We start from the raw sequence: 22803 nt of genomic DNA, 5'->3' as shown, positions 1-22803 counted from the left end.
AACGTTTAGGGCAGTGCTATGATTATCATTTCAGATGAGGAAACTAGAGGGCAGCTAGGTGGTGCAGTGGATAGAGCACCGGCCCTGGAGTCAGGAGGACCTGAGTTCAAATCCAGCCTCAGACACTTAATTGCCTAGCTGTGTGACCTTGGGCAAGTCATTTAAGCCCATTGCTTTAAATAAATAATTTTTAAAAATCAGATGAGGTGGAAACAATGTAAAGACTAACAGACTGCCTTCTGTGGGGGGTGGGGGAGGGAAGCAAGATTAGGGGGGAAATTATAAAACTCAAAATAAATAAAATCTTTCTTAAAAAATCAGATGAGGAAACTAAGGGAGACAGAGGGTGACTCTCCCAGGATCACACAGACAGGATTCATATCCAGGGCACAAGCCTCCAGATCCAACCCTCTCTCTCCTAAGCCACGCTGACTCTTAATGCTATCCCCTCACTAACCATAATGACTGGCACTTTGATTGAATGATTGATACCCAGGAAGCTTGAAGAAACCCTGAATTTGGAGGCAGCTCTAGGAATCCTAGCTCTGTGGCAACTGAGTGATGCAGTGGATGGCACCCTGAGCTTGAAATCAAAAACACCTGAACTCAAATCTGGCCTCAGACACTAGCTGGGTGACTCTGGGCAAGTCACTTCACCCCATCTGCTTCAAGTTTCCTCATCTGTCGTGTGAAGAAGGATTGGCAAACCATTAATAAATCTTTGCCAAGAACACCCCAGACTGGGTCACAAAGAGCTGAACCAACTACCTTGGACAAGTCCCTTCCTTTCTCTGTGAGCCATTTTACAATGGAAAGTGCAGTGTCAGAGAATCCAGGTTCAAATCCTTGCACGGCCACTCATTCCTGCATCTTGTATGACCAAGGGCTAGTGAGTTTACCCTCCCTCTGTCAACAAGAGCATTTGAAGTAAGAGACCTGTGACTTCCCTTAGCATACAAGGTCCCTTTATAGCTTGAAATCTCAGGAGATCTCTATAGTTCCCTCAGACACATAAATATTTTTATCTGAATGTTATGAGAAAGGTGAGGTGGGTTGTGGATGGTTCTCTTTACTGGACAAATGAAGAAGCCAAGGCCCACTAGAGGAAGGCGGTATTTCCTTGGTCACGTGCAGCGCCATTGCCGGGACCTTACTTACAGGGAATGCCATACCAGATCCTACCTTCCCAGAGGAGGATCCTGATGCCAATTAGTCCATCAACTAGCATTTACTGATGAAGGTGCCAGTCTGAACATTGGAGGAAAGACAAGAACCCACCCCAAGGCTAAAGCCCCCAGTTGAAGCGGGACCAAACAACCCAGATTATCAATAATCGAATGACTTCGCCAAGTTTTGATTAAGAGTCTTTTGGGCACAGGTCACCATGGTTAGGATCTATCTGATGACCAGTATCTGTGAGGACATGATTGGGGCCCCTGGCAGGAAGGGGGAGAGAGGAGGCAATGTAGAAGGAGATGGGGAATGGAGTCTGTTGGGGATGAGGCTGCTGTGGGTCGGGATCCAAGTGTTGAAGAGAAGGTTGCCAAGCAATTTTCTTCTGTGTTGGTTCTTGTTTTGATCCTGGTTTTAATTTCAAGACTCCAAAGTGGAAGAAAACAAAGGCGCTCTTTGCATCTCCAGTGGCTCCCAGGGGCCCTGCCGAGCTCAGCTCTCCCTTCCTCCCCTCCTCCCTTTTCGATTAATAAAATGGGTCAAGGAGGCCTCATGATGCCCAAGGAGGAGAGGAAAAGAGTTCTGGGCCAGGGATCCGGAGGCTCCCAAACTACCCCAGGGCTGCACAAGTTTGGGAGGTCATCCACGCATGTGGCAAACCTTTACAAAGCACCTACCGATAAAATAACAGTAATGACAGTGAAAATAATAGCAAAGGGTTCTGGGAGTTTGAAGAATTAATCTACAATATTTGATCATTTGATCCTCACAATAACCCTGAAGAGCACTGTATTTTGTATTGTCTTCATTTTATAGACAAGGAAACTGAGGTAGACAAAGGTAAGGTAACTTGTCCAGGGTCCCCCAGCTAGTGAATACTATACTATTTAGGGGGTAGCTAGGTGGTACAGTGGATAGACCTCCAGCCCTGGAGTCAGGAGGACCAGAATTCAAATCCAGTCTCAGACACTTGCCTAGCTGTGTGACTTTGGGCAAGTCACTTAACCCCACTGCCATAAATAAAAAAAATTTTAAATACTATATTATTTAGTACTACAGAACCACTCAAAGGGTCATCCACTATATGGAAGGATTACAAAGATGACAGATGGAGGTTTCCACCCTTAAGGGGCGTCTAACCTACTGGGGAAAGGTGGAGGACAGCACTAGAAACAGAGACTCAGCAGATTTATCATTGTTATTAAGGCAGCCCTGGCCTTTGCGATGCCAGCGTGCTAACAAAGGAGACCTCTATAAATAAACATGAACTGAGGAAGAAGCAAATTGGAAAGAAAGAAATAGACACGAGTTGGGGGGTGATATAAGTAAAGGAGAGATTCAACCCAAATGAATGAGGGAAATCTGAGTATAGACAGGCCACCAGCAGCCTGAGGGAATCAGGGAGGGCTTCCTGGAGGAGGTGATGCCCCAAGCTGAGCCAAGGAGTCTGCAAAGTCTCTCCCCACTGCCATAGTCAAGGTAGCTATGTGGCCCAGTGGATGGACATTGGACATTCAAATCCTGACTCAGACACTTACTAGTTGTGTGATCTTGGGCAAGTCACTTAACCCTGCTTGCCTCAGTTTCCTCATCCGTAAAATTTTCTGGAGAAGGAAATGATCAGCCACTTCAGTATCTTTACCAAGAAGACCCCAAATGGGGCCAAGAAGCTTCCCTTCTAGCGTTGTTTGTGCAAAATTTGTAAAATGCTTTGCATGAACCCTTCAAAGCACTGAATGCTAGTTGCTCTTATGGAATTGTTACCTGTATCTGATAGTCCATGAAAAACTCCCTGCAAATCTCAGCGCGATCTAAAACTGAGACGTTCGTAATATTCTCTTTCCTTAGCTGGAGGCTCTTTATTGGACTTTCCTGGTATTTAAGGGGAAGGGCTTCCTGGAGGAGGCAGCATCTGAGCCAGGCTTTGAAGAACAGGTGACAGGCTGACTTTAGGGAGGGAGTAGATTGAGAGCATGTTCCAGGCTTGGTATAAACAAGACCGTAGAAACAAAAGAAGTGGAGTGCCTTTAGCTATTAGTCTTTCCCATCTAGGCATGTCTGTCTCTATCCATCTGTCTGTCTGTCTGTCTTGTCCGTCTATCTATCTATCCATTCCTTCCTCTTGTCTTGCAGTTCTGTTGCTCTGGACCTGACGTTGCTGACCCCTGCCTCCCTCATCCTCGGGCAGCTAATGGTACTTTCTGCCTCTCCAGCAGATCAATGCTTCATCTCCAGTGACAACTGCTCCATTCACTTAAGAATCATAGACTCTTAACAGAGCCTGAGAAGGGACCTCAGAGGACATCTAGTCCATCCCCCTCATTTTACAGAGGAGTAAACTGAGACCCACGGAGGTGAATGACTGACCTAAGGTCACACAGATGGTAATCTTGAATCCTCAGTTTCTTCTCTATAAAATGAGGGGAGTAGATTAGATCAAGTCCAAGGGACCCATGGAAAGGCATGGGAGATCTGTGAACTTGAATGGGGGAAATGACATCTTTATTTTAGCATAATTAGTTTCCTTTTGAATTCTGGGTATTTTATTTGATGTAAGTATGAAAATGCTTCTATGGAGGGGTCCATAAATGTCCCAAACATTTCAAAAGGTTTGTGACACAAGAAAGGTTAAGAGCCCTGTGCCTTCTCTCCTTGGATCACACCTCTGACTGTCCCTCCATTCTGCCAATGGGGAGCTCCTCCCAGCGCCTTCATTTTGGGCAAGGCCCCAGGACTAGCATCCTTCTGGGCTTCCCCTGCTGCGCTTCTGATTTTAAAGACTTCATCTTCATCCTCCCTTTTCAGCTGCATTCATGTGCTGATTCCACCGTTAGAATGGCAGCCCCTATCTGTATACTCAGCGTTTAATAAAGAATCTCATATACAGTAAATGTTTAACAAATGCTTGCTAATGGACCCACACACTCACTGTGCTAGAGCATCTCTAATTCTTATTAGAATTAGGGGAGAGGTGGACACCTTAGAGAGAAGAGTTTTGGGGAAAAGAAGGAATTCTAAAAGATGGAAGTCAGGGTAGAGAAGTGTATTCCAGGTAGGAATACACTTATATACACTTATAGAGAGTATAAGGCCATGAGGCTGGAGCCTTATCTACATAATGGGAGTAGGGTTTTTCTGGGGAACAGGCACCAGAGTAGGCAGCCACCCATGCAATGGGCTTCAGTGAGAGATGACAAGATCCTAATCCTCAGATACAGAGAATCTCAGAGACTGAAAGAGATCCCAGAGGTTCCCCAGTCAGCTTCCATCGCATTTTAGAAACGAGAAAATGGAGGCCTAGAGAAACTGAGGTTCTGAAAGTATTAAGTGTCAGAGACAGGATTGGACTCCAGAACCTCTCTACACTGCTTTTTTGATCAGAGATTGGATGACTCCTTAACAGGGATATTGTGGAAAGCGATGCCCAAGCAGCTGGACTGGAGGCTCTTCTTTTTTGTGTGCCATGGACCACGTTGGCAGTTGACCTGGGGAAGATGAGGGAGCCCTGCTCAGCAGCGGGATTGTAAATATGCCATTAAGATGGGATCACAAAGGAGCCCTGTTCTATCAAATAGAGCCACCAAATATCTAAGACACAATTTCATGGGGGTAGAGACTGATTCTGCCTCCTCCAGCAGTTCACTGCTTCATCTCCAGAGACAACTGCTCCATTCACTTTGTGAAATTTTCTGATTTCACTTCTGCTCCGAGATATTCTGTACTCTGAGACAGAGCCATTGCAGGAAAAAAAGAGAGAAGACCTACCTAGGCTAGACCAAAATAAACATGAAAAAGCCACTTTCCTCTCGATTAGCCCATTTGTTAATGAGACTGTCTTGTGGTGATGAGAGCTTGATGGAACAGATCATTTGGTTAGGATTCCAGCAGGCTGGGGCCCCAAAATAGATACCTCTGTCAGACAGAGTGATGAGGTCCCCATGAGAACGGAGCAGCCGTCACTGGAGATGAAGCAGTGAACTGCTGGAGGAGGCAGAAAGTACCATTAGCTGCCCGAGGATGAGGAAGGCAGGGGTCAGCAACGTCAGGTCCAGAACAACAGAACTGCAAGACAAGAGGAAGGAATGGATAGATAAACGGACAGACAGACAGACAGACAGAGACAGATAGATAGATAGATAGATAGATAGATAGATAGATAGATAGATAGATAGATAGATGATAGATAGATGATAGATAGATAGATAGATAGATAGATAGATAGATAGATAGATAGATGATAGATAGATAGATAGATGATAGGTGACAGATACAGACAGACACAGATGGACAGTTTCTACTCTCAAAAAACATTTTAATAGAGAAAGACAAAATATAAAGGGGAATTTCAAAGCGAAATGAAAATGGAAGAAAACTCTCTGGGGAACAAGCTGGTGGATAAATGAAGTAGTCAAGAAAGTGAGTTATTCTGGGAATAAAATCTTAGAACAAAGAACAGATTCTGTCAGAAAGGACCTCAAACCATGGAATGCCAATTGGGAGATAGCTTCGAATAGGAAATGTCAGAGCTGGGAGAACATAAAGACAGGATGATAGTATTTAAGGGCACTTTGGGTCAAAGAATATAAGAATATTGAATGATCACTACAGAAAGGCTCTCAGAAGTTAGCCCCTCTCTGCAGATGAGGACCCAGAACCAAGCACTGCTTTGCTGAGGCACCCCATTTCGAGTTAGTCAGTGGAGAGTAGAACCCAGAACTCTAACAAATTCAGGGCCCATAGCACTCTGTAGTAGCCAGTCACTCTGCCTCTAACTTCCCCCCTCCCCCTACAGATCTTCTTAATGGGGAGATGTCCTCTGCCTACTAGTCCTTGCTCCCTGGTTTTTCCAGTGTTCCCACTGTTCTAACACTAACCCCTGGGTCACCCCTATCAAGGACGACCTCATTTTCTGTTCATTTGTATTAGTGTTCCCAACTGCTGGCACATAGTAGGCACCTCATCAATCCTTGTTGAGTGATTGAGGTCAAGCTACATCATTACTTCCCTTGCTCCATCAGCCAACGTTACTTGAGAGCTCAAGATGGGCACTGTAGAAAGTACCAGGGATGCAGAGGCAAAAAGGAAACCTTCATGGCTTAACTTCCAGTCGATAGTAGATGGCAACAGTGCCCACCGATACAAGACACAAGCCTCACCAGGAAGCCCCTCAGTGACTTGCTAGAGGAGTTGACCTCCCTTGAGTCTAACTCCAGGAGGATGCCTCTTAGAAGAGTTGTGTCCAGTGATGAGAAGGAGGTCCTGCCTGCTGGTTCAACCCAATGGCTCTGAACAAACTCTACTCTGGACCAGGCACTGGAGACACCAATAGCAAAGCCCGTCAGTCTCTCTTCACCCTCCACTGAGTGAAGAGAGATGAGTCAACACAAGAGGACTTCAGCATGGAGATATAATACTGATTGTTGAGGGGGCCCAATGGGGAAGACCTCCCAGGGTGAGAGGAGCCTGAGCAAAGGTCCTGAGGAAGGAGATGGGGGATAGGACGGGTAAATTTGGCAAAAATTCAGGGTTTACCCTGAGCAAGTATCTCCTATACCATCCAAATGGTTGACCATAAGCAAATCCCTTCCCTTGAGCCTCAGTTTCCCTCTTCCATAAAATGAAAGTGGTAATAATGTGTTGTAATAATGTGCTTCTCAGGGCCAATGAGGGGACAGCATTTTTTTAAATGGCAAAGCTCTGGAGAGAGATAGGAGATCTTATCATGTGGTCAGGAATCCAACTGGGGAAAGCTGTGGGCGGCCAAGTTACAAGTGGCAGCTCTAACAGCTGACAATGCCTTCAGATCAAAGGACCCCATTGCTTCTGATGTAGAAGGTGACTTAAAAAATTCATGACTGCTAATGGTACAAAGAGGTCTTGGAACTGGGCTTAATTGGTTGACTGACCTTCCTCCCATTCATTGGACTATTAAAGTTTAAACATAATCTCTATCCCTAGACATCTCCTCTGGGTTCACCCCTAACCTCAAGTATCTTTCCCCAGAATAATTGCTAACAGTTCTGTGTTGGACCTATTTCTTTCAGCCCTCAAAAGAAAAGGAATTTTGGACATTCAGTTCCAACCCTGTGAACAAGATTTCTGGGCCCCCTGACCTGTGATTATCTCATCTGCTGGGGAAAGTTGCCCCTCACTTCTCTGGAAAACCAATCTTAGACCACAGGTCACTGGAATCCCAAAAGTTCAGACCTGAAACATGCCTTTAAAATCATCTGGTCAGTTCCTGGACAGGAGCCTCCAGTCACTGCCACCAATATGTGTTCATTTGGGTTCTGGTTAAAGATGTCCAGGAATGGGGAACTCACTACTTTGGGGAGTCCATTCTCCACATGTTTAGGTATCACTATTAAGAAGTTTCTCCTCTAGATTCTAAATCTGCCTCTCTGAAGTTCTCCCCCTTCATGCACAGGCCCACACTGCTTCTGTGGAAATAGAAATACAGAGACCAAAGGGAAGCCTTCAAGGCTTAACCTCCATTTGATGGATGGTCCTGCCTTTTGGGGTCACACAGAACGAGTCCAAATAGTCTCCTCCAAAATAATCCTTCAGATACTTCGGCCTCATCAAGCATTTAGGGAGGATTGCAAAGCATTTCACTTGAATCATTCGATAAGGCAGGTGTTGTTTATATCCCCATTTTACAAATGAAAAAAATGAGTCAGATGGAGGTTTAGTGACTTGTCTTAAATCACACAGTAAGTACCATGGCCAGATTTTTGAACTCAAGTATTCCTGACTACTGGTCTTAAACCCTATTCACCAACGCAGATAATATAGTAGATAGAGACATGGACCTGGGAACACACACACACACACACACACACACACACACACACAAAGAGCTCTGAATTTCAATCTTGTTTCAGATGTTTGTTAGATATGTGGCCTTGGACAAGTCATTTAACTTCTCTTTTCCTCAGTTTCTTCAACTGTAAAATGAGGGGTTGGACTTCTACCTCCAAATCTATGATCTGATTATTTTAAGCTATGAAATCTATAGCCATCCACCCTTCCCATGTCTTCTCTTCTCCAATAATTTTCATCTTCAGTTCCCTCAACTAATCCTCACATGCCTCACCCTGATTGATGAGGGAGAGAAGGAAGGGGGGATGAATGGAGGAAAGAAAGGATAGATTGAATGAGCAGGATAGGGATAGAGGGAGGAAAGGAGGGATGAGTGGGTGAATGAGTGGATGGAGAGAAGGATGGATGAGTGAGGGAATGGAGAGATCAATGGAGAAAGGGAGGGATGGAGAGATGGATGAGTGAATGGAGGGATAGCAGAGTCTTTAGGGTTCTTAATAGACCAGGCAATGCTTCTGATAGTATACCAAGTGTAATGGAAATGTAAGGAAAAAAACTTACACTTAATTGGCTCAGCATAAGTAGCTGGATAGTTCAGATTCTGAGCATACCAAAAAGCAAAATTGGCATAAAAAGCCCTGCTGGAACAGTCAAAGTCTGTGACTTGAGTGTCCAAGTAATCTTCTAATGACCAGCAGTGAATGCATCACTCTTCAGTTTAAGAATTGGGGCTGTCTCTATATGGTTTTATGAAGAAAGTCCAATTCCCTGTTTTATAGCTGAAGACTCCAGGGCTCCAGGTTGGGAAGTGACTCCATGGACATGGAGCTACTTCATGTCAGGTATGTGAGTTCTCTGATTCCCCTCGACTGTCTCATCTTCCCCTCTAGGGTTCCTTAGAGTCAGGAGATTCCTCTACCAGGCTACAGAAAATCTCTTATTCCTCTTTTGGATTATTGGCCAAGATCTATGCTCTAAGAAACGTAAGCCCCAAGAGGGCAGGGCTGCTGAATGCCCTACCTTTCTCTTGTGTCTTCCTCCAACAGACATGGGCCTATGAACAATTAAAGAGACATCAATGGAGAAAGAAGAGAAGAAGGGAATCCAGGATCCTTGAGTTTCTGAAGCCATGGTGGATGGGGGTATAGTAGGTCTCCCTCTGCTGGGACCCAGAGGGCAGAACCAGGTTGGTTTGGGCAAAGTTCCAAAGAGCCAAGTGAGGCTTGAAGTTAGGAAACTCTTTATGACAAAGGTAGATGCTTTGAGAGTTGGTGACTGGCTCCCCCCCCCAATTAGAAAAGGGCTTCTGGAAGAGGCTGGAGGTCCCCTTCAACTCATACAATGAGGTCCAGGCTGGACTGACAGCTTTGAGGAGAGAACAGGTGGTATAGACAGGGAGACATCGAGTGTGGATGGATCTTCTTAGAAATCTTATTGTGAAAGGGAGGAAAGAGGGAGATAACATGAGGGGGTGGGAGGGTCACAGGAAAGCTTTTTATAGGATGAGAGACCGGGGCCTCTCTGCCAAGATTGGGGAAAGCGCCAGAAGAGAGGGACAGATGGAAATCACTCCCCTGACCTCAGCCTTCACCACCTGCTGCTCTGACGCTTCCCTCAGGTTTCTTTCAACCCCTCGGAGTCCCACTCCTCCCCCGCCCCATCCTTTCACATGGTAGAAGGAAGGAAGAAAGACTATAAGGCCATATGAAAATGGCAAAACCCCTTCTATTTCTTCCCATTCTGAAGGAGGGAGCTTTCCACTCAGCTTTCCCAGCAGACTTGAACACGAGACCTTGAAGAAAGTTATTGGAATGGGAGATTTATAGTGGCAGGAAATTGGGAGGTCAACCAACATCCTCATTTTGGAGATGACAAGACAGACTTGGAGGGACCTGTTCAATAATCACAGTCTTTCCTGCCAGGCTGTTTTCCCTAAAATTCTAACAATTAGACAATTAATCAATAACCATTTATTAGGCTCCTATGGGCATTAGAATTAAAATAAAATGCTTCTCCCTAGTGACTCAGGAATGTTTAGAGCAAAAGTAATTACTCCAGATGGGAGTCAGATACCCACAATCCTTGAGTTGAGGTCAATGTTTCACCCAATGGGTCATTGGCTACCAAGTGGACATGCTAGAAATATTGTAAGACCATTAACAGCTGATAATCAGATCCCTTCCAGCAGAAAAGGAAGTGGGGAAGGAATGGGAGAATGTTCAGCTGGGGCCATAGCCACAAAACTGTAGAGCTGAAAGGACCTTGAAGGTCCTCTGGTTCAACAACTTATTTTATATCTTTTAATCAATTCTTTGTTCAATTAACAGGCATTCGTTTTTCTCTCCCTTGGAGAAAAAGGAAAGAATCGAAAAAGAAAATGGGAAGGAAGAGAAAGGAAGGGAAGGGAAATAAGGGATAAAAATAGAGAAAGGAAGAAAAACTCTCTTAAAAATATAAAACCATAAACTTTCCCAACCCCATCCCTTTACAGATGAGGGAACTGAGGCCCAGAGAGCTTTATTGTTTTACCCAAGACCATATAAATGCTAATTAACCTTCCTAATTCTAAGTTGGGTCTTCTATCTCAAGGATCCCTATTCCTAAGTCCTTGGCCCTGTACTGAACCAGAAGGGAGCCTGATAACTGAATTCGATGGGAGCCTGAGGAGGGGAGAGAGTTCATGATTTTCCTCCTTCCTTTTTTCATCCTCCCACCAGACATTCCCCCTCCTCTTTTTTCCCTCCCCATCTGTTCAGGCTTCACCTCCCAATAAGGAGATTAGAGACAACAAAAGGGTTTAAAGCAGAGAACCTAAGATAGTACAAAAGGAAATCCTAGAAGGGTTTGGGTGAAGTGTCCTTTCAGGCAGCAGCTGTGAACAGCCAGCTCTCTGGGGAGGGATGAAACCTCCTGAGACCACTCACCCTGATAACAATCCTTGCAGATCTGGAAAGAGCAGGTTTGTTTCGTAGGGTCCTTAGATCTAAAGAAAGGAGAAAGATTAGAGGACATCTAGTCCAACCTTTTCATTTTACAGACAAAGAAACTGAGGCCCAGAGTGGTTAAACCCCATAGGTAATTAGTGATAGATGCCTCTCTTGGCATCCTTTTGTGTTAGCCCTTTTGTGTTAGACTATCTTCCTACACAGAGAAAAGAGAAACAAAATGGAGTATTATTATTTATTATTATTACTATTTTTATTATTATCATAATCATCCTACTCACCCTGTGCAGCAAGAGATAGAAACGGCCTGGTCAATGGCACAAAGTAAAGGGCGATCTGCTGGCATCTAAGGCAGGATTCGGACACACACCTTCCCGATTCCAGACACAGCATTCCATCCACTAGGGTCCATGGCTGCCTAAACTAAAGGATATCTCCCTCATGGACCTTGGGAAGCACCCATGTCCTGAGCACTTCACTGAGGATGAGCAATTAAATAGTACCTATGGTGAAGGAAGCAAATGGACAGCCAGCTTTGAATCCAAGAAGACCTGGGTTCAAGTTCCCCCCTTTGCCACATCTTGGACAAATCACATATTCTGGCCATGCTCTGGAAGTTCTCTAAGATAACAGGGGGTGGGGGGATGAAGTGTTGACTTTCATTGGTAGAGATTCCTTACTTGGGAGCTCATGCCAATAAAATCCAGGTTCATTACCTATCATAATTATTGTCATTTTACTCAGTTTAGTTAGTACAATGATCCTCCAAATCTAGAGTGTCTGCAATGGGAAATGAAAGCAGCAATGGACAAGAAAGGCATTTGCAGCTCTTACCCTCAGACTTTGGTCTCCCTGAGCTCTTGGCTAGCAGGAATTTCTCCTTGGTCCCATCCTTAAGAGCATCCTTCAGAAATGCATCTCAGTGGGAGTCCTTCCTCTTTCTGGGGGGGGGGGCAGGAGTGGGTGGGGGGAGGTCATTAATTCCAAGTTCCTTTCTTCTCTCCTAAGATTTGAGAACAGAGCACAGCAGGAAGATTCAGGTCTCTTCAGATGCCACAACATGTGGGAAATGATAAATCAGAAATGCCAGTCGATAACTTGAGCCCAGTTTCCTGAGGATCATAATATAAAAATGTGCAAATGGGGAAAAATGAAGCTCAGAATAGTTCAGTGCAGCAGAGTGCTCAGAGCCGGGTCTGAATCCTCCTAGCTTGGACACTTGGCCATGGGCGGGTCACATCCCCTTTCAGGGATGGTTTCCTCACTGATAAAATGAGACTGCACCACAGGTAATCTAGAATCTCTAGGGACCAGGACCCCATGATTTCTCAATGAATCTATATCTTTGTCGGACAGCTCCAATAGGTGAAACCTACCTGGAACTCTCCAAAGCCAAGATGATGAGGTATCAGAGGGGGACAGTGTCCTCTGGGAAAATGGTGTCTTATGTTGTGTGAAAAATTCAGGCCTTCATTTGGATATTTGGTCTTTACATATGCTCCTAATTATTTTCTCACAATGGTCCTCAATTCAATTTATTTCCATGGAGTACAGTTTTCATTCATTCATTCATTCATTCATTCACTTTTTGATCTGTTTATTCTCTCATTTGTTCATCTGCTGTAAAAGCACTTAGAAAGGAGCTACTAGGTAACAGCCACAGGGCTGGTTACTATCAAAGGTTGGTCTGGAGGTCCCAGTCAGACCTATCTGAAGATCCTCCAGTCAGACATTTTCAGATAAAGCTGATATCCATGCACAGCAAGTCCAAGTGTATATATCAGACACAAGTAAAGGTTCCCACATCCTCAGACCCCCCCCCCCACACACACACACACATAGCAGCCCCCAGGGTTCTATTCCCTAAAACTTAGTGAGAAAGTTCAGCCTTAACCCAAGCCTGTAAACCAGTACTGTTCTCTCAGCCCTTTGAACCTAATCTCATTAGGATCCCTTAACTCATTCATTATCCAGAGCCCACAAATTGGGAGAGAACACAGAGAGTTTTTCTCTCCCAAACCAAAAAAGGTCTTTTTCTGAGATAGAACTCATTTCTCAAGAGATCAAGGGCTATTTCACATCACCCTGACCCTCTCTGGAAATTCAGGGGAACACCAAGAGGGACTTAGTGAGATCAAGGAAGCCTTTTTCAAATGAGCAAAAATCAAAACATTTTAGAAATGAAAAAACCTTGGAAAGATTTAGTGAAGAAGGGAGAGGGATAGCCTTGGGGTGGGGGGCTCCTCTTGACTCAAAGTCCAGTGTTAACTTGGCCAACTCACTGCCTTATCAGTGAGTAGAGCTAGAAGAAACTGTAGACCTCCCATTTATTTATATGGGAAGTGAAGTCCAGAAAGTTAAATTAACTGATGCAAAGTCACACAACTATGTGGTGGCAGATCCAGAATCCAGTCCAGAATCTCATAGTATCTTGAAGTAATTTGGTCCAAGACTCTCAGCTAACAAATGATGGAGCAAGAATTAGATGCAAACTAGGTGTCCTACTACCCTCCCTTGAAGGAAACTTTAGAATTCCCCTTTCTAGAGGGAACAGGGAGGGAGAAGGGAAATCTTCCTTTTTAGAACTTCGAAACTCAAACCTATGTCTCAGAAGGTATGCATGTTTCACTGCAGGAAGAACACCAGATTATGCTTTGGGAGAAAAAACTCCAGCTGGCAAAAGAGATGTGAGCTACAGTGGATTCAGAAACTGGTCAGATTGAGATCCGAACCATGAGAGCAGAGATTCATAGGATGCAGGTTAAACTTGCACAACTGAAGAAGCATCAAGAGAAAATGATACGGGAAGTGGAAGCAGCCATCTCTCACAGAGAGTCCTTTGTGATTCGGGGAGAAGGCCAAAGCAAGACAGACAAAAACCTACTTACTAGAACCAATTTTCACCACCAGCAAATGGAGCTTAGGAAGAAAATCAGAGAAACTCAGAAGCTCACTGAAGAATGTGACCAAAGCATCTCTGAGATGGAAGAAAATCAAAAATCCCTAAGTCAGTCCCTTGTAGAAAAGCAGCAAAAGCCTGACAACCTACAGAAAGAGGCTGGCCAACTTGATACCAGAATCAGCAAGCTCACAGAACTTAAAAGACAGAACTTTACAGAACTTGTAATGCTTCAGAACCGTGCAAAGTATCTCCGGGCTGTAAAGGATGGAAAATATGTGTGCCAATACCGAGCTGAACAAACTCTGAAGTATGAAAGGAAGAAACCGGAAGCCCGAATGAATCTCATATGCAGCATTCTAGACCATGTTGCAAAGTAATATCCCCATTTCCAGGCTGCACTTCAAAAGCTCAACCAAGCAATGTCAACCAAGCCAGAATTAGTTCCTTCTTAGAGAGGACAGGACAGGTTACATCTCCTGAAAGCCAGCATGTAAGAGAGGAAATCTGTGAATTTTAACTATAGAGAACCACATTTTAATAGTTTCTCTGTAAACAAAGATGGGGGAGTCTTTTATGATATATTACCAGGCCAATAGAGCAAGATCTCTTAATATCTCTTAAAAAACCATAGTCAAGCAATCTATGAATTTTTCACTTCTTTGAGTACAAATACAAAACCCCTGAATACAAATCAAAATGTCCACATCTACAAATTAAAGGAAATTGTAGTTTCATTTATTTTGAGGGTTCTATACATCAGAATGGCCCCAGGGAAATGTTATTTATCCTTTTGTCATCACAGATTTTAGCAGCTTGAAGCAAAAAGGACAAAGGAATAGCATGTCTTGGCAGCAAAGATCCTTTTAAAAACTATATCCTTTGTCTTACTAGCAACTTTCTTTAAAATCTAGAAAGCATCTTTTTAAGAACTTAGACAATGATTTTTACTCTTTGGAGGCTCGTATAACAAAAGTCTAAAGAAATCATTTCTTTCCATAGACACTAAAAATATAAGAAAAGGTCCTGTCATTTCAAATTTATACATTAAATTATAATTAAACTTAGAGTGACTACTTAATAAATACAAATGAGAACTATAATAACACTATGGTTTTTAATATTAGAAATATTTGTTGTATTTACCACATGTTCCCATTCATTTTCTCCACATCAAAAGTTGTGATGCTTTCCTCTCTTCTTTCAATTTCTAACTGCCGACTTCTCTAAACACTAATATAGTACAGAGAAAATGCTGTAAGATATTTTTCCTTAAAAATTTTTCTCAGTAACAAAATTAAAAAATTAATATAGAAAAAAAAGAATTCCCCTTTCTGATTTCTTGATCTCCCCTGAGCATAGAGCCCTATGTCCAGACCTAGACATCCTCTCCTCTTCCTCTCCACCCTTCAACCCCACCCTAGAGTCCCTCCAGTCACAGGTCTCTCCCACAGAAAAGAACTTCTCATCCTGATCCCACTGGAGGCCTAGCAAAGGCCCCAGGAGCTTCCAACCCAGTTCTTCCCCACAATACACTGCGTTTGAGTCCTACCCCCACACCCATTCTCCTAAAGGCTGTGCCATATGAGAGAAAAACCTGAGGCCTGAAATCAGAAGAAATCTGGTTTGGCTCCCATATCTTACACCTATTAGCTGGGTGATTGAGAGTAAGACCATCAACCCTCTCCGAGTATTTTCTTCCATATAAAAATCAAGATAATGATTCCAACAATGTCTGTTTTATAGAATTGTTGTCAGGATCAAATGATATTCAATAAACCTAGCAAACATATATTAAGTAGCTACTCTTCTGGGCTTGTTTAATTCTGAATTGAAACACTCCTGAGGATTTGCACAAATGCCTTTCCACATGCTGTACCAGGTGTGGCTGTCCTAGGTGCTGAAGTAGAAAGACAGAAATCCAAGAGCACCTGCCCTCAGGGAACTGACATTCTCTTAGAGATGAGGGTGAAATCCTTCTGACATTCTGTTCCTAGGGCCTTCTCCTCCAAGGTCCCTTTCATCTGCTCTGAATGTCTTGTAAAGATATATATATATATATATACATATATATATATGTGTGTGTATATATATGTATATATACATATATATCAATACATATATAAACATACACATACATATGGATAGATACATCTGAATCCATATGTGCATGTATGTATTATGTGTATTATACATGTGTGCATTTTGTCCACATGTATGCACACAAGTGCATTTATATATGATGCATATATACACATACTGTGGCCAGAGGAATCTGAAATGACTGAGGAACCAAAGGTTCCAGTTTCCCAACATATCATTAAGGTATGGATACCAATTTTATAACATATTGGGGCCACATACTCCTCAGTTTGGCAATGGGCCCCAACTACGGGGGGGGGGGAATTTTATGCATTAAAAGCAAACAGTTAGCAGGATATAAACCAGGTTACAAAATGAAGTAATCTTGATTTCTAATTGAAGGAGAGATTAAAAAATCTTCAGGTTGGGAGGGAGAGAGCAAACAGGTGCAATTCTCTGAAATCAGGGAAAAAAAGTATCCCACTCCCCTCTAAATGTCTATATTCAATTAAAGAAATATGGAAATAAAAATGAATTGATCAGTATAGGACCAGTTTTCAGATGAGACATAGTGATTGTTTGAGATGTATCATTGTGAGAAAACTCCTTGCATCCATCTTCATAGCTGACAGGGTTTCTAGTCAGTATAACCTATGTCCTGAGTTCAACAGAGAGAGCTGGTCCAGTCACACTGAAGTGGGTTTAAATCATGCAATAAAGTTTTCTCACAATTCCCATAACTGAATAGTTTTCTCACAAGATGGAAATTGGACCAGACCCATAATGGAATAGAAAGGGAACTGAGCTAGATCCAGAATTGGGTCCCAAGATGAAATCAGTGTTGTTCACTCAGTTCCCATAATATCCTCAATACATATATACATATATACATATATACATTCAACATATGCATGTGTCCCCTCTTAGAATGAAAGCACCTCAGGGACGGGGACTACCTTTGCTTTTTCTTAGAGTCTAACACATTAAGAATTTAATAAGTGCTTTCCAATTGATTGAGCAACTCTATGGATTCAAATCCAATGTTACTTATTCAATTCAATTCAAATCCAATTTATAAGCATTGATTAAGCATCAATTATGTTCACATTGAAGAAACAAAGACAAAAATTAAACAGTCGTACAAGATGAGCCCAATAAGTAAAGTCAATTGAGGATGATCATGCATATAACTTGTCTTTTGGTACAGCTGTCATGTTGAAGGATGTGTGAGTGAGCTCCCTGACAAGAAGTTTCCAGGGCTCCCCTGTTATGCTGAAGTCTTATAAAGAATGCAGGCTCCATACTGTGTGAGAGATTTAATCACCTGCCAAGAGGGGCAGGCAGGGGAAGGAGGGGGGATGCTTTCTCTAGACAATCTGTTCTCTTACCAGCTGCCTGTGGTCTAAAAAAATAAATAAAAAGCCTAGAGCCATCTGTTCCCAAGCAACAGTAAAAGTGATGCTGGGGGGCTTCTGGGAGAGCAGGATTTTGGTTCCAGGGAGACAGAATTCTTATGATTGAGAGAGAATTGATTTCTGTGCTCAAAGGGACAGGGACCCCATAATCAATAGAATGGAATCAGAGGTGCCCTAAAGTAAAATGAGCAGGAGAGACTAGATGGTTGCTTGTCAGAGTGCTGGGGGAGGAGGGGATTATTGGATCTGTCCCCCCTGAGTTAGAATGGGAGTTCTTGTTGGACTAGTTCTGGTCACTGAGGTCCTCAGTCCAGATCTGAGATTCTGTGATCCCTTCAGGGAATGACTTGGTTTCAGTCAATCCTGACCTTCTTAAATGATTCCTATCTTCTTAGATCTTCTCACAAACCCAAGGAAAGGGTCCTGAATGCTCCCAACACAAGGGATTAATCATCTTGGAATGTTTTTAGTCATTTCAGTCCATTTAATTCAATTCAACAAGCATATAGAAAGCATTTGCTATTTTCTAGACATGGAATTCAAACTAGAACTACAAAGAGGGAGAAGTATCTGCCTTTAGGGAGCTTTCCTTCCTTCGGAGGAAACAACACATACAGACAAGAAAATACACTGAGTCAACGGAATGATTTGGCTACCACAGAGGCTCAGATGTTGGGTGGCAAGGAACTTTAGAAATGATTGAGATTATCTCCACCCAAATTTTGGACCAAGTAATGCCATCTGGTTCATCAGGGACCTTCCAAAATTAAGATATCAAGTGAATGAAAGTAAGTCTCCTAGCTCAATGATTGCTCCCCTGACTGTCATCGTTATCAGAAGATGCTTGTCTCCATAAGGTACAGCAAAGGTCTAGAATCTAGATCCTGCTCTTCAAGGACTTAATAACTCAAGATAGACACCAACTGGAACCAACATAGCCGGGTGTGGAAGAAATGGATAGATGCATTTGAAATCAGGGTTTAAATCCCAGGCTTTTTCTTAATATACTCTGTAATCCTAATTTGAATTAACCAACACAGCCTCAGTTTCCCCCTCCATCAAATTAAGAATTTGATGGAAAGATTTCCAAATTTTCTGTCTCATAACAATTGATAAGATTACAAACTCATAACTTTGCCCCTAATGTTACCTTGTAACCTCTCTCTCTCTCTCTCTCTCTCTCTCTCTCTCTCTCTCTCCCTCTCTCTCTCCCTCTCTCTGGGGGGTGGGTGTAAAATGATGGCATTTTAGCTACCCTATGTATATATGAATATAATGGAAACCCCATGACTAAGGAGTTTGGGGTTTTGTATCTCCAGTATTTAACACAGTAGTACTAGTACTTAAAAGGTTATTAATTAATTCTTGATTAGTTGTTAACTGATTGATGTTGATTGGTTCCTTCCTGCACTAAGCACTGACTGAACACTCATTCATGTCACATGCAACACTATACAGGATAAAGAGATACAGCATTGTCCTCAGGGAACTTGAAGTCTTGGAGAGAATGGATGGAAAGCTAATAAGAGATCATAGGATTGCAAAGTTAAAAAGAAACAATTTGAGGTCCAGCATGATTGAAAGACCTGTCCATGGGGGTGGCTAGAGCACTGGCCCTGGAGTCAGGAGGACCTGAGTTCAAATCCAGCCTCAGACACTTAATAATGACCTAGCTGTGTGGCCTTGGGCAAGCCACTTAATCCCATTTGCCTTGCAAAAACCTAAGAAAGAAAGAAAGAAAGAAAGAAAGAAAGAAAGAAAGAAAGAAAGAAAGAAAGAAAGAAAAAAAGAAAGAAGGAAGGAAGGAAGAAAGAAAGAAAGAAAGAAAGAAGGAAGGAAAGAAGGAAAGAAGGAAAGAAGGAAAGAAAGAAAGAAAGAAAGAAAGAAAGAAAGAAAGAAAGAAAGAAAGAAAGAAAGAAAGAAGAAAAAGAAAGAAAGAAAGAAAGAAAGAAAGAAAGAAAGGAAGAAAGAAAGAAAGACTTGTCCAACTTCACATATAGATAAGAAAAGAAGGTGCAAAGATTACTGAATTTGGAGTCAAAGAACTTGGGAAGAAGATATTTACTCCCTGTGAAACCTTGGGGTCCAACATTTGCCTTTATGGGCTTCTGTTTCTTTGTCCATAAAATGAGAAGGTGGGAATAGAGGGCCTCTATAATGGTGTCCAACTTGAATCCATGATGCTATGGCCCTGGAGGTAAGCCTAGACATTCTTCTAAATCCAAGATTCTTTCCAGTATTAGAAGCTGCATGACAGAATTTAAAGGCAAAGGGGCTGACAAATTCAGGAGGGAAGTTTTTATGTGGTCTCCTTCAGTTGGGATGATCAGGGAAGAGCTTCCTGATGATTAGAGCTGCCCCAAAATATAATTTGCTGCATTGAGAAGTCATGAGTTGGGATATCAAAGCCAAGAAAGACTCAGACAAGTGGGTAGAATATGGGAGTTGATTCCAAATTAGTCAAAGACAAGGAGGCATGAATGAACATTCATTCATCCATTCTTTGAAGCAGGAAAAAAATGTGATACAAGACAGGATAGAGGGAGGTAAAGCTAGAATTTCCATGATTGTGAGCTACCTTTGAGTCAACAAAGCAATATGGTGGTCAAGAAAATTAATGGAATCTTGGACCACATTGAGAGTGGGAGCATTTTCAGAATGAGGAAGGTGATAATACCCTAGCCATGTTGCATGTAGACTATAGTAATTACTTTATGGCATTGTGTTTTTAGAAAGGACATTGATAAACTGGCATGTGGGGGAAATGAGGAATTTGCTGAAGAAATCTGAAGAGGAAGAGATTACTTTTAGTTAAAGAGTTCAAAATAGAATTTCCTAATACATAGAGCTATCCAAAAGAGGGATTAGTATCTATATAAGTAATGAGTTCCTTGTCATTGAAAATCTTCAGGTGGAGGTTAGCTAATCAATCATTGGAAATGTCATAGAAGGGATTCTGGGGAGATGCTAGACTATATGGCCTCTAAGGTCTCTTTCAGACCTGAGATTCTGTAACTCTGGGTTTGATCCACCAGTCAATTTATTGAACATAAGTTAAAACAAGGAGGAAAGAGAACCAGTATTTATAAAAAAAATATGTTCTAGGGAAGCTTTACAAATATGATCTCATTTGACCAAAATGGATCATTTGGTGCAGCAGCCCTGGCTTCCGAGGACTTAGGGTCAAATCTTGGCTCTGTGTGATCTTGGGAAATTCACTACATCATTGTGGGCTCCCATGTATAAATGAAAGTGTCACATAAGGTGACATCCAAACTGCTTTATAGCTTTCCATCTATGAGACTGAAGAACATCAGAAGTCATTTAAAAGACTGAGTTCAGTACTTCAGTCTCCTTGATACCCATGTGCCCTCCTGTGGTAGAGATTAACCTATCAGACACCATCTCCTCCTGTGACTCCACAGGTTGTCAGTCCATCTGACTGGAATCCTCCCCTTAGATTTCCTGACATTCTCCATGGACACCAGTGGAAAATAGGAGCCATTCATTTGTTATCCCTCCATCTCATTCCATGACCTTCCCTTACTTTCTCTAGTCACCTTCTGGCTGACGATGCCCTCGACATGACTGAGGCTGGAAGAGGTTGTGTGGCAAGCTAACCTGCTGCAACTGGGAGGATGCACAAAACCTCCCTATGACATGACAAGTGTTGGTCTCTACCTTTGTTGGTGAAGTTTTCTGGGGTGGAGATTATCCTCTGGGAAGAGTTAGTGTTTCATGAAAGTGAGGCCAGACTTCTGATGCCAAAAACTTAATATAGACAGATGGAGGAGGAGGAGCTCAGGATGTGTTTGGACCTCATCTATGACACACTTTCTCCTTGGGGATTATGAGCTTTTTACTGCTTATTACCAGAAAAATAAATAGTTAGCTATATTAGCTGGGAAAGATAACATCTGGTGAGTTTGGAAGGGTTGGGTATGAAGAAAGAAAATGATATTTTTTCCTCCAGGCATCATGATGCTCTACAAAGTGGATTACATTGGGACCCTGATCTGGAGATCTGACTTTTCCCTGACTCAGGTAGGACTATTGTTAGATCATTCACCTTTTCTGGGTCTTAATTTCTTCATTTGTAAATTGAAAAAGTTGGGCTAAATGACCTCCAAGGACTTTTCCATCTAAAACATGTCCTGTTCTAAGGTTGTTCCCAATCTTGGTATCCCCTGTTCTAAGGTCCCTCCTAGTTCTGACATTCCCTGTTCTAAGGTCCCTCCCAGTTCTGACATTCCTTTTCTAAATCGTTTCCCTTCTCTAGGCCTTATTTTCCTCTCCTATAAAACTGAGTCACTAAAATAATAAAAATATCATCTCACAGTGCCAAGAAGCTTTAAGATTTTCAAAGCCTTTTCCTCAACATGGAACCATGTCAGAAAAAACTCTGCTATCCTCGTTTTATAAAAGGGGAAATCGAGAGTCTAAAAAGTAGAACTCTTGCCTCTGAACTTACAAGTAAATCTAAGAGCCAGAGTTGGAATTAGTATCTCCTGGATCCAAGTCTCAAGTTCTCACCTCCTTTCAGGGAAGTTCCCTTTAGGGCTCCAATTCTGCAATATTTCTGGTAGATTGGGACCCTCTACCTCAGACCCTTCTTCTCCCTTGAATTTTATTCAACTGAATTCCTCAGCAAAGATCACCAGAATGGGAGGCTCACTCTCAGGACTCCCCACTTAAGTCCGTTAGAACTTTTCCCAGAGAGGGAATGCTCAATGTCAAGTCTAAGAACCTAATATTCCCTGCCTCCCCCTTCCCTTCTGTACAGACACAGAAACATACATGTACAATTCACATCCACACTCATGTAGATGCATGTAGATACCCCTACACATACATACACCTTTACTTACATATAGATATACCCATGCCTCCAGACAAAGAAAGACAGGACTCTCCCCTTCTTTTCCCCTCTCTCCCCTTACTCCCTACACTGTGTCCCTCTTTCTCCCTCTCCATTTCCCTCTCACACACTCTCTCTCTTCCTCTTCCTCTCCTACACACTTGTATCTCTTTATCCCTGCCTCTCTCTTTACCTCTCCCTCCCTCATTAGGGCCATTCTCCCTTTTCTTTTCTTCTCTTACTCCCTTCCTTTCTCCCCTTATCTGATCCTCCTCTTACCTTTCTCCCTTCTTTCCCTCTTCCTTTTCCCTCTACCTCTCTCTCCTTCTTTTCCTCCCTCCCTGTCACTGTTTCCTTTCCATCTCCCTCTCCCATTCTTCTTTCTCTCTTTGTCTCTTTCCCTTTCTTTCTCCCTCCTTGTTCTTTCAATAAAAATACCCTGACCCTCCTGGTGAGCAGCAGAAGCTGCTGTTGATTGCATTTCTGCTGGTAAAAGGTTCAGAACATTTTCCATTTTACTCCTCAGGGCCATGGTGACTCATCCACCAATCCATCTCCAAGTATTTACAGAGGGCCTACAGTGCAAGCAGTCCTGGGCTTAGTGCCATG

This window comes from Macrotis lagotis, chromosome 2 (assembly GCF_037893015.1).
Source record: "Macrotis lagotis isolate mMagLag1 chromosome 2, bilby.v1.9.chrom.fasta, whole genome shotgun sequence".
NCBI lineage: Eukaryota > Metazoa > Chordata > Mammalia > Peramelemorphia > Peramelidae > Macrotis > Macrotis lagotis.
The sequence above is the reverse complement of the archived record's forward strand: the minus strand, read 5'-3'. Positions refer to the sequence as shown.